The following is a 12,891-nucleotide window of genomic DNA, read 5'->3' on the forward strand; positions in this document are numbered from 1 at the left end:
GCAGGGGAACGATGAGAGGAGTCCTCCCCCTGAGGATGAAGAAGCGGCAGAAACGCCATGTGATGAACTGACCGTAACCCCCAATCCCTGTCCCCCTGTGCCGCTGAGGGGGGGAAGGTTGAAGGCGGGAGTGAAGTCGAGCCTGGGAAGATGGGAGGGGTGGGGGGAGGTGTTTTAAGAGTTGATTTTATTTCTCATTCCTCTACTCTGTTTTGCCTAGTAATAAATTAGATGAATTCCCTCTCTAAGTTCAGTCTGTTTTGCTTGTGACAACAATTAGTGAGTGATCTCTCCCTGTCCTTATCTCGACCTACAAGCATTTCGTTATGCCTTTTCTCCCCTGTTTAGTGAATGGGGGGAGTGAGAGAGTGGCTCTGGTGGGCACCTGGCCTCCAGCCAGGGTCAACCCACCACACTTGGCTTTGGTGTAAGGCCTGATTGCCCTGCAGCTTGGTCACAGTCCTGATGCGTGGTCGTCCTGGGACCGCAGGCAGGGACAGGCAACGGGCACTTCTGTGACAGAGCTGGCCTCCGTAGGAGTGGTTCCATCATGAAAGGGCATCTCCTCAGGGCAGTGCATGAAGCCTTAAGCCTTCTTCCAAAGTCACTCTCAAGAACATGCCTGTGCTGGTTTTGGCTGGGATAGAGTTCATTTTCTTCAGAGTAGCTAGGATGGGGCTGTGTTTTGGATTTGTGCTGAAGAGAGTGTTGATGATACAGAGATGGGTTTGTTATTGCTGAGCAGGGCTTACACGGAGTCAAGGCCTTTTCTGATCCTGACACCACCCCACCAGCGAGTAGGTTGCGTGTGAACAACAAGTTGAGAGGGGACATGGCTGGGACAGCTGACCCCACCTGACCAAAGGGATATTCCATACCATATGACATTGTTCTTAACGATATAAAGCTGGGGAAGAAGAAGGAAGAGGGGGATATTTGGAGTTACGGCATTTGTCTTCCCAAGTAACCATTACATGTGATGGAGCCCTGCTTTCCTGGAGACAGTCGAACACCTGCCTGCTGATGGGAAGTGGTAAATCAATTCCTTGTTTTACTTTGTTTGCACAGCTTTTGTGTTAGCTATTGAAATGCCTTTACCTCAACCCACCACTTTTCTCACTTTTACCCTTCCGAGTGTCTCCCCCATCCCACTGGAGCAGGGAGTGAGCAAGCGGCAGGTGGTGCTTAGTTGGCAGCTGGGGTTAAACCACAACACTCCTGTGATCACTGTCAGTGTTTTCTCATAAGCAACAAAATTCAAGTCATCATTTCTACCACCCCCAAAAGAGGTTCTTCACATGTGAAGTCATTGTTGCAGTTTTAGATAAAGGTAAGGACATGCAGAAGGTCTAATCACCACTACCAGGTGGGAGCTTCCTGCATGCTTCTCATTACAATCAAATTTATTCTGCATCCCAGGGATAAGCTTGGCAGAACACGGCCTGAAGGCCAAGCTGTACGTAGAGCATAGTAGAGGCCTGGGTCTGCTCAGGTTTTCTGTGACACTGATCACTAACTCCTGGATGTACCGTGGTCTGTACCATGTACCAATACTCCTCTCTGCTCACGTCACACTTTCTGGATTGTGCCCTCAAACGTGTCAGAGCAATCAGAGAGGTTTTGGGATCCTCAGAAAAGGCAGACATCAAACATTTCTTCAAGAAGGGCAAGAAGGAGGATTGGGAGAATTACAGGCTGGTCAACCTCACCTTAGTCCCTCAGAAGGTGATGGGCCAAATACACCTGCAGGGATTCACAGGCACTGAAGGAGAAGGAAGGGACTGCCGAACCCATATGGGTAGGGGCAAGAAGGGCATGTTTCGTACCTGGACCTTAGCAAGGGCTTTGACATGGTCTCCATAGTCTCCATGTAGTCGGATTGGGCCAACCCTGTTGAATGTCTTTATTAACTCCCTGTACAATGTGACAGAGGGCATTTTCAGCTCCTTTGTGGATGATGCCAAACTGGGCAGAGCCTCTGAGCGACCTCATCAGGTTAACCCTGCCTTGAGCAGGATAGCCGGACAAGATGAACTTCAGGGCTCTCTTCCAACCTGAGTTATTTGATGATTCCATGAGTCTCTCCCTTGGAGAGCTTTTGGAGACAGAATCGACAGAGGAAGAAGACAAAACAAAGAGGCCGAAGTAGAGATAGAAAATGCAGCAGTAGAAATACAGCAGTTCCTCTGAGGAACATTTCTCCACTCAAATTGTTGGTAGGAAATCTACTGGATAAATTTGATGAAAGAAGCTTACTTTTACCTGCTCAGGTACTGGGCCACAAAGAGGGTGATGGTTGGGTACGGTATGATGTGGTCAATTGTGTATAAGTACCTCATAATCCAGTAGGAAGCAAATGGGGAGGTGAGGTCAGTTCTGCCTCTGGAGGTGATAGGCCAGCAGCAGGAACGTGGCTGAGAAAGGGACTCTGAGGTCACTTCATTCTGAAATAGCTGACAGGCCAGACCTTGGCCCATGGCTGGGATATGTGCTTTAAAGCTCACATCTGCCAGTGTCTCTGACAGGCCAGCAGAAGGCACCTGGTTGGCACATTGTCTGTGAGATCCCATCTGCCAAAGGACCTAGGCTTAGTCCAGGAAGGGGGCTTATATCTTGGTGGTCATGTCTGTTCTGCCTGAGAACATGATGGGACAGCAGCAGGCACACGGCTTGGTCGTGTCTATCTGAGAAGCTGAAAGGCTAGCAGCCTTGGGAGATCATGGTGAGGTTACTTCTGCCTGGTCAGGTGAAAGGCCTCAAGAAGACTGGTGGGTTGGGATGCCTGCCTGAAGGGTTGTTTCTCAGATGGTGGAGCTTTTCTTGGAGGTAGGAAACAACAGGAGAGAGAAACGCTGCCACACAGTGCAGCGTGGAAGGTGGAGACTAGACATGAGGAGGAAGAACTGTCACTCCAAGGGTAATGCTGTGGTACAAGAGGTCATCCCGAAGGAGTATGAGATCAGTCCATCTCTTTGTGTTTCAAGGAACAGAGCGTGACGGTGGACAGACGTCCGTGAATGTATGGAAATGCCAGGGTGAGAGCAAGGTGAGGAAGTGAGATGGGTGTCTACGGTGTGCAGGGAAAAGAAGCAGCTGTGGGACAGCGTAGGACAACGTGTGGTGGAGATGGCAAAGGGTGCTGGCAAGGCTGGAAGTCGCCAAGAGAACCCAAGTCTGTGTCCCCTTGGCAATCGTCTCTGCCACCAAGGCCTGTGAGGAGACATGTTGTCCTAAGGCACTGGGGGGGCCTCGTTGCCTCCTTGCACACCCCCAGTAAGGCTGGGAACTGCCATCCCGTTGTCCTTCACTCAGCATGACACCCCCCACATCCCACTGCCCCAGGAAGAGCCCTGAGCAAGGCGTGAAGGACAGGATCTGCCTTCCCAGGGGCTGGGGGTCAGGCCTTGGCCCTTCTGCTTCATCAAACAAAAGCAGGGCTTTCTCTGCATCTCAGCTGCCTGCACATTACCTTTGCCTACCTGCAATCATGGCCTCCAATTATCCCTTCTAACGAGTCCTCAGGGAGCCTTTGCTGGTCATGGTGCTCAGTGGGACTCAATGCTTCAAGGTACTTTGGGTTTTTTCCTTTTACACCGAGTCTTTGAGAGGTTTGTGCAATCTCCTCTCAGTACCTGAGGTTCGTTACTCAGCACCAAATACACCATGGGACTCATTAAAATCAAGTAAGCCCTAATGAGCCATCTCTCTCCCTGTCATTTTCTTCAAGTCTTCAAGAGTTGTACAGATAATTGGAGCTGTTTCCCAGTGTAGTTATGGAGAAAGATTTCAAAGAACTTCTAACAAAGAGGAGGTTTTATTTCCAAGGGTGTATTTTACTACTTTTCAGTTTAGAGAAGAGGTGATGGCAGCATTCCCCAGTAGATCTTGCTCCAGGGTCTCTCCTAAGGACGCCTGGACAGGAGGAAAAGCAGTCCCTTGAGGTCTGACACAGCATGGACAACCTTCACCTCAGCTCCCCAGCCCCACCATTTCTCTCATTGGCCACCGGGGACTTTCCCTTACATCAGACTTCTCCACTGAATTCTGCAGCTGGATGTTACAGCTCCTTTGTACCAACCCGCACTTGCTTTCCTTAGAGAAATGGCTGCACACAGGCACAGATTTTTTTTCCTATTTGCAAGCAAAGAAAAGTCAAGCACGATAAAGTTTCATCGACAATAAAACACACTCTGCGCCATATGCTTACTACAAGCTGCCTCTAATGACGTTGCATTTCTACAAGGGATAATCTTATGAGAAATGTTTTAGGTAGGTAGGTAGGGAAGTAGATATATAGATAGATATAGATATAGATATAAACATAACTAAAGAGTTGGCTAAAGAGACAATTAGACTACTTAATGACAGGGCAAGCTTTTAACTCCCTGATGTCAAAGCAGCAGCTTTGGGTGGGTGACAGGAATGTGAGTGAACAAAGAGCAGGGAGAGGAGAAAACTGGAGCACAATGGAAAGGGCCTTTGTCTAGACAGTCTGCTGAAAAGATGACTTTACAAAGGGTCATTGTATAATAGACAATAGTTAGATGATGAAATAAGGAAGGTTCAGCACAGGGATAAGGAAAATCTTTTTCTGCATGAGGGCATCCAAGCATTGGAACAGGTTTCACAGAGACGTTGTGCCATCTCTGCCCTTGGGTGTTTTCCATCCCCCAATGGATAAAGCCTCGAGCAATGTGGCCTGACTCCACATCTGATTCTGCTGCGAGCAGAAGGCCAGAACAGACACCTCCTGAAATCCCATTTAAGAAAGTCGAAACCAAAAAGATGCAGCAGTTTCTTGTCCTCAAGGTCTGCATTTGATGACAGCAGGGAATGTTCTCAGGTTCCCTGTGACCATGGAAGTAAGTCAGGTTCTTAGTTTAGTCAGAGCAGCTGCAGCTGTCATGCCTTGCTCCAGGCACTGCTGCTCAGGTGCAGGCCTGCTTGACAGGTATCCCCAAACTGTCCTGACCATTTCCTTTGCTTCACCATTCATTCCCTTGTCACTCCCTTCCCACCTCTCCAGTCCTACTCCTTATCTCCTCCCATGCAAAAAGACAACCCCTTTTATCCATTTCCTCACAGGCCCTGCACATTCTCCCTTTGAACCCTTATTTGGTGTTTCTGAGGTGGTTATAATGGTGCTTTCTGCCTTGATTAGCAACTACACTACACTAGTACTCTTCTTCTCATCTGTAGTGTCCTGTAGCTACCTAAGTTATCACCTTGTTAGAGGCACCATGGCTCAGGATGAACATCAGCACAGGTACTTTCAATGTTGGAGGTTCATTCCAGAGGGACCTTGACACACCTGGGGATTTGGCCAGCCGAAACTTGAAGATTTAGAAGGAAAAGCTGCAGAACAACTCCGTGCAGCAGCATGGGCGGTGACCACGCAGGCTAAGGGGTGCTTGGAGGAGAAGGGCCTGTGACTCATGATGGCTGCCGTAGGAGCCAGTGGGCTTTGCATTCCGAAATGAAAATGGAGAAAATGGAGAGTGTCTGGGGGAGGTCTGCCAAAATGGAGTGAGGAGCCTAAAGCCTGAGCTGTAGGAGAGTCTGAGGGAACTGGGCCTCTCTAGCTGGCTGAAGGGAAGGCATTGGGCAACCTCGTAAGAGCCTGCACCTACCTACCTTGAGAGATGAGGGAGCCGAGCTCTCTTCTGCAGTGGCCAAAGAACTGACAGAGGAAACAGCCACAAGGTGCCTCTTGGGAGTTTTGGGCTGAGCCTTAGAAAAAATAACATGGACTAGAAGGAGCACTGCTGTGACCTCCACCTTTGGAGCTCTTCAGGTTTCAGCTCCGCAAAGTCACAGCTGCGTGGAGGATGGACTAGAGTCCCCCAGCAGTCTCCTCCTGCCAAGCCTTCCAAGAGCTTGTTCCTTGGCACGTGCTGTACAGGAAGAGATTAAGCTGGAGGTGAGGCTCTCTACATCATAGGATAATTCAGGGTGGAAGGGAGCTCTGGAGGTCTCAAGTGCAATGCCCAGCTCAAAGCAGGGCCAGCTCTGAGATCAGACCGGGTTGTTCAGGAAATGTCAGCATCCACAGAGAGAATTTACACACAAACGAGGTCACCATCACAGAACTGGAGACGAGGCATTTGACCAGCTCCCTGAACACCGCTATCGGTAGGCCATGCCTCCTGAGATTCCTGGGAACATGCACCTTCTTTTCCAAGGAGTGGGTTCCTTATGCAAGTTCCCTGGCATATCTCCAGACCATGGAGTGCTTTAGACTGTAAACAGAATTGAAAGAAAGCCTCTGACTTGGGTACTATCAACCTCATTGCTCAAAGAGAGGGATATGGAGGCATCTCAGAGCTTCCACGTTCCTGCTACAGATTCAATGCCTCATAGGAAGGAGCTGAAGAAAACACTTTTGAACTGGTATAGCCTTTAGATCATTTCACCTGTGAAGGCTCTGCTCTCTGCTTTCAATCGTTGGCACCCTGCTTTTCCTCACCTGCTTTTCCTTGCTCTCCTGCCAAAACCTGACCAAGTGATGAGAAGAAAGGCAGCAGAAAGGCCCTAGGCCTCCATGAATCAGCTGTGGTGTGGCAGCTGGAGGGCGCTGGTGTCATTTCATTGTACACCCCACAAAGAATCCAGCTAGGAAGTGACTCTGCAAGTCTGAATCGACAAGGTCCATGGACAGCCCAGGCTGTGTCTATGGCTGTGACTGGAGACCCATACACCTGCAGTGCAGATCAAGCTGGGGCTGAAAGTGGGCTTCAATGGGCTCCTGGGCCCATGGACAGGGATGCAGGTGGAGGCTGCAGGTTATGCTGGTCAGGGCCATGAAGGCCGATGGATGCTCTCAGGGCCCTGACACTGCCCCCGTGGCATCCCACCTGCCAGTGCCCGCAGGAGGCCAAAGTCTCATTCCCTCATGTGCAGGGTCTGTGCTCTGCTAATCTCCTTCCCCTCGTCCCTGGGGATGTGGGAGACCACATGGTCACTGCAGACCAGGCTGACACTGGTCTTCACATGCCTGACCAGTTCTTCCTCTTTTGGGAGTACCCCATCCAGGTGAGCAGAAGACTGGATGGCCCATTTAGAAGCTGACACACACACACACCCCCATGCCTCCATTTAACCTGTTGCGTGTTCCATAGAGAATGTCCATTTATCTGAGCTGCCCTGACATCCCACAGGGCATCCCCCACTTCTCATCTTCCCTGCTGGTCTCTCCTAAATATGTTCTATCTCCACCTACCACAAAAGCCCTGGGAGGTGTCCATCCCCACCTCGGCTCTTCTTCCATTGACATCACATCTCTGTGAAAAAGTGTGAAGAAGAAGGAGTGGCAGAGAGGTTCTGTGCTGACTGTAACCCCTCATTCACCATCCCCCCTGCGCCTCTCAGGGTTGGGGGAGGTAGAAGAATTGGGAATGAAGGAGTAATCTGAGCCTGGGGAAAAGGAGTGTGGTGGGGGAATGGTCTTTCATATTTTTGTCATATCAAAAGTCTGTTTTAATTGACAATAAATTAAATTGATTTTCCCCAAGTCAGCTCTTCTTTGCCAATGACAGTAATTAGTAAGTGATCTTCCGGTCTTTATCTTGACCTGTGAGCTAATCTATCTTATTGTCTCCCTTTGTCTTTTTGAGTTGGGGCTGTGAATGAGCATCTGAGTGGGTGTCTGGCTGCCGGCCAAGGCTAAGCCACTACAGAACCACCACATCAGGAGTGCTGTGTCCAGTTTGCAGCTCCCCAGCACAAGAAAGACCCTGACAGATTGGAGCAAGTCCTGCAAAGGCAAGAAGGATGGTTGGGGCCTGGAGACCATTATGGACAAGGAAAGGTGGAGAGAGTTGGGGTTTTTTTTGAGAACTCCCTCGGAGTCAAACACTAGAAGAAAGACCCAGGCCAGTTGGTGGGATCTCAAACAATGGATTTTTTTCAATATCTCTTGAGACAAGACCATGAACCCCTGATCTAGCTGGACCTGCCTGAGAATGGGCTTGGCTGAGAGACCAGCTGTGGCAAGAGCTATGGGACTTGGATTGTAATGAGCGTCAGTAGGAAACTCGTTTTCTTTTTATTAATAATGGCAGTGGAGTTGGGTATCATGAAGGCCCGGAGGAGGACAGAGGTGGCCATGCAGCAAAGGTCCCTCCTCAGGACTGAGGTGTATGGCCAGAGATGGAAATGGCCAGTGTGTGGGGCAGCCAGGGAAAATTGCCCAGCCGGGGCAGCGTCCCTAGGGCGTCCAGGGAAAAAGGCACAGACTGGGCCCCTCTCTTCTGCACCTTTGCTCCTTGCTTCCTTCACCGTGACCCTTGGCTCTGCACCGTGATCTGCACCCTGCCGCGTGCCCCCACCCTGCACACTCACACAGCTTAGCTCTACACTGTGTTTGTTCTCTCCTGGGCACATTTCAACCCAGCCCAACCCCTCCCCGGCAATCCCTAATTCTCCTTGCCTCTTCCCAGTACAGTGGCCAAGTCTGGGCTGGCCCACGGCAGTGCCCACGGCAGGGTGCTGCAGAGCTCTGGGCACTCAGCCCACAGCCCCAGCCCCTCTGAAGGGCACAGCAGGTCCTGGGGGGCAGAGCAGGGGGTTCCGGCTCCCCATCGGTCCCAGGGCTTGACCTGGCCGCAAGGGCATGAGGAAACAGAGGCCACTCACCCTCTGGCTCTCCTCTGTTCCTACTGTAGGTGACCCTCCATGCTGACTGCATTTGCCCCCTTCTCTGCCCCCACCAGCCCCACTCTCCAGGACAGCATGGCAATCCTGGCGCTGGAGCTCCTCAGCTAACAGCTCTCCAGTCTCCCTTCCCTGTGCCAGCGGGGTTCCCGCTGCCTCTCCTGTGATCGCAGAGTCCTCGTTTTCCTGTGAATGCCTGGAATTAACACTTTACTTTAAAAGGTAGAAGGGGACGTTCAGAGTGATGGCATTTGTCTTCCCAAGTAACCGTTACACGAGATGGAGCTCTGCTTTCCTGGAGATGGCTGAACACCTGCCTGCTGATGGGAAATGGTGAAGGAGTTCCTTATTTTACTTTGCTTGCATGCACGACTTTTACCTATTAAACTGTCTTTATCTCAACCCACAAGTCTTTGCACTTTTACCCTTATGATTTTCTCCCCCATGCTGCCGTGGTTGGAGTGAGCGAACGGCTGTGTAGGGCTTGGTTGCTGCTTGGGATTAAACCACGGGACAAAAGTGCTTTTATTTCTCATTCATTCCTGCCCCCCTAAGGGTTGACTTCAGACAAAAAGATGCTGCTGGTTAATTTATTTTGCTTAAATGCAGAGAGAGTCTGGCTCCTCATTTATGCAGACACTGTGGGTCACACAAGACAGGTGGATACCTAGGACGGAGGGGATGAATAAAGACATTTCTTTGCAGACAGCATCATCAAAAGTGGAAAAGGAAAAAAAGAGAGAAAATAAAAAAGAATAAACGAAGAGAAGGAAAGACAGGCTTAGACTGTCAAGATATATATTGGGAGTGATTTGCAGAGGAAGGTACACAGTCTCTGGCTGTTAAATACCATCTAATCAGTTTCCTCAGGGCATCCTTGAGCTCCAGGTTCCTCATGCTGTAGATGAGGGGGTTCACTGTTGGATGTAGAACCATGAACAGAACTGCCATCGCCAGATACAGGAATGGGGAGGAGATGGAATGGGACTTCAGGTAGGCCATCATCATAGTGTTGATAAACAGGGAGACCACGGCCAGGTGAGGGAGGCACGTGGAAAAGGCTTTGTGCCGTCCCTGCTCAGAGGGGATCCTCAGCACGGCCCTGAAGATCTGCACATAGGACACCACAATGAAAACAAAACACCCAAATGCTAAACAGGCCCTAACCACAATTAGCCCGACTTCCCTGAGGTAGGCATCTGAGCAGGAGAGCTTGAGGATCTGGGGGATTTCACAGAAGAACTGGTCCAGGGTATATCCTTGGCAGAGAGGTATTAAAAATGTATTGGCCGTGTGCACACTGGCATAGAGAAACCCACTGCCCCAGGCAGCTGCTGCCATGTGGGCACAAGCTCTGCTGCCCAGGAGGGTCCCGTAGTGCAGGGGTTTGCAGATGGCAACGTAGCGGTCATAGGCCATGACAGTGAGAAGAAAACACTGCTACAACTAAAAAGAGAAACCAAAATATTTGAGCAGCGCATCCCAAGAAAGAAATTGCACTCTTGTCTCAGAGGTAATTGGCCATGGATCGATGATGCCATGATGGAAGAGCAGTGGAGACAGAGCCCAGGTCGAGGAGGAAGAAGTACATGGGGGTCTGAAGGCACTGGTTGCAGGCTATGGTGGTGATGGTGAGGCCATTGGAATAGCTGATGGCATTTGTGCTCACTTGGGTTCATCTCCCCACACGCACACACTGTGCATGCTTATGTCTCGTCTGAAGCATGCAAACTTGGACTTCTGACCTTGTCATTCAATGTCCCTCTGGGGAGGGAAGAACAGCCTCTCTGAGCTGGGCTGAGAGGCCAGTGCTGGAAATGGTGCTTGTTATTGGCTGCTCTGTGATGGCTGCCCTGGGGCAACTTCCCCGGCATGTCCAGCGAATAAGGGCCCAGAGCAGACTCTGCTCTGCCGGTCCTCCTTCTCTCTCTCAGGAGGCCTGGCTGTGCAAGGACACTGCCGTGTGCCCCCAACCTCCGCACTCACACGCTGTAGCTGATCACTGGTGTTTTCCTCTCCCTGGCACTTCCCATCCCAGCCCCTCCCCAGCTCTCCCCATCTGCCTGCCCTTGCCCCAGCACAGCCCAGCACAGCAGCCCAGGTTGGGACTGGTCCCACAGCAGGAAATGGAGGTCGGTGACTGTGTCTCTGGCTGGCATGCTGACAAGATCCCCACCCCAGACAGCCTGCAGCCCCCCATGCCAGTCCCACTCCCCAGGACAGCACAGAGTCCTGGCCCTGCGGCTCCTCAGGCAGCTCCTGCGGCCCTAAGGATAGGGCAGCCTGCCCGGTCAAAGGATTTCTCTTGCCTTGCACACACGTGGTGCCCTGCTCTTCTCCCAGGACATTCCATTTCCCCACAGAGCCTTTCCCCAGGTGAGCATGTCTGTGTTGGCCTGGCCGGCCATTCCCGCACCCTCTCCTCATGCTCCCCGCAGCCCCTGAGCTGGTGGTGCTGCTCTGCAGAGCGCGTGGGCTGCGGTGCCCGGCGCCACGGGCTGACTCTGCAGGGCCGGTGCCGGTCGGGCTGCGTGGCAGACCTAGCTCAGGGCTGTCACTGCCATTGACTGCCTCCCACACAAGTTCTTCTGAGGCCATGGAGGGTGCGCAGAGGTACCCTGCCTCACTTCCAAGGCAATGAGATGCATTTTGGTGCTGCAATGCATCCAGCCTATGTCATTTCACTGAGGGTGATAACGCATCACTCACCAGACTGCTTTCCTTGTGCCTGTTGTGTCCCCCGCGTTGCAGAGCTCGGACTTTCCTGTTCACACCCAGATTTGGCACTTTACCTCTGGTCTCCACCTTGGACAGGCTCACGCTCAGTGGGGCTCCATCCACCGCTGACTCCCCGGCACACGCTGTCCCTGCAGATCCCCTGTGCTCTTCTGGCAGCTCCTGAGTCCCTCCAGAAAAACATTCACTTGCCAGCAGCCCTGTGAACTGCTGTAGAGCCCCAGGCAGGTGAGTTGGGAACCATTCCCCATCTGCATGGGTGTTGGCCACCAACAAGCAACACCGGTACTGTCACCGAAATCCGGGAATAAACCTCGTAACACCAATGTAGTGCTAAAAGGCAGGCATTCTTTATTGCAGCGCTGGATGCACGGGGGATAGCTCCACCCAACGTGCATGCCAGGTGATCACCAACACACAGGTTATATAGAATCAAAACATACATATTCATCATATTTCCAAGAAAAGGCAGTCCTATGATAATCATTTCTGGGAAATCATTTCCATATTCTCCTCCCCGTCACGCATGCTCAGTGATTTGAGTCGGTGGTCCTCAAGGGTCTCTGGTGGTCGTCAGTGGTCTTGCTCCTGTGTCCGCTGGATGACCTCCTTCATGCAGACATGCGCACTACCCTTGTTGTAGGTGCATCTACCCATAGCAACTTTCTTCATAAGATTAATATTCCCGGGCCTATTGTCCGGTTGGGTAGGGACTGTACAAGGGACATAGCAGCATTGTATCTTGCCATGGTCAGTTAGCTTCATTACCTATTACCTAGGTTACAAACTAATTTTCCCAATCTGAGTCTATAGCTACCTTATAACTTCAAGTTACAAATATAATCAAATTATCCTAACTTTTATATAATCAACTTTTGATTGCTTTGTCAAAATATATGTGACATTTCCCCCCTTTGAAAGTTTTGAAAATTATTTCAATACTTTCACTATACTAATCATTTTCTATGTTGGAGGAAATTCTAGAATTGTTTGTTTCTTTTGCTGTTCTGCAACAGCTTGAACGATCATATGAGTGAAAGAAGCTTCACGAGTAATTTGCTTTCTCAGATATGTTAACCGATTCATCATTTTCCAGGCTATGACATACAATATTGCTGACAAAATCAAACTGATCAAAACCAATATTAAGAGAATCACGATGGGGTGACACAACTTGTTTAGGATGCCTGTAGCATTAGGTGACCATCCGAAAAGTGTGTCCCACCATCTAAGTTCTGCATTTCTCTGTGCTCTTTCAAAAACTCGGTGTATTTCTTTCACATTGTGATGAACAGTTATTAGGGTGTTTTGTCCGTTTTCCTTGATTTTTTCCAGAATTGCAATCAAATCCTTGTGTTGTAATAACTGTTTCACTAAAGTGAGATTCATTTCAATAGGTATGGGTAATAATTCATGAATCAACATGTAATTAGACTGCAAAAGTTGGTGAGATGTGACTGGGGTCGAATAAGAAAAGTCACATCCATCAATCTTAGTAAAATT

Source organism: Grus americana, unplaced genomic scaffold, assembly GCF_028858705.1.
Source record: "Grus americana isolate bGruAme1 unplaced genomic scaffold, bGruAme1.mat scaffold_91, whole genome shotgun sequence".
Classification (NCBI taxonomy): Eukaryota; Metazoa; Chordata; class Aves; order Gruiformes; family Gruidae; genus Grus; species Grus americana.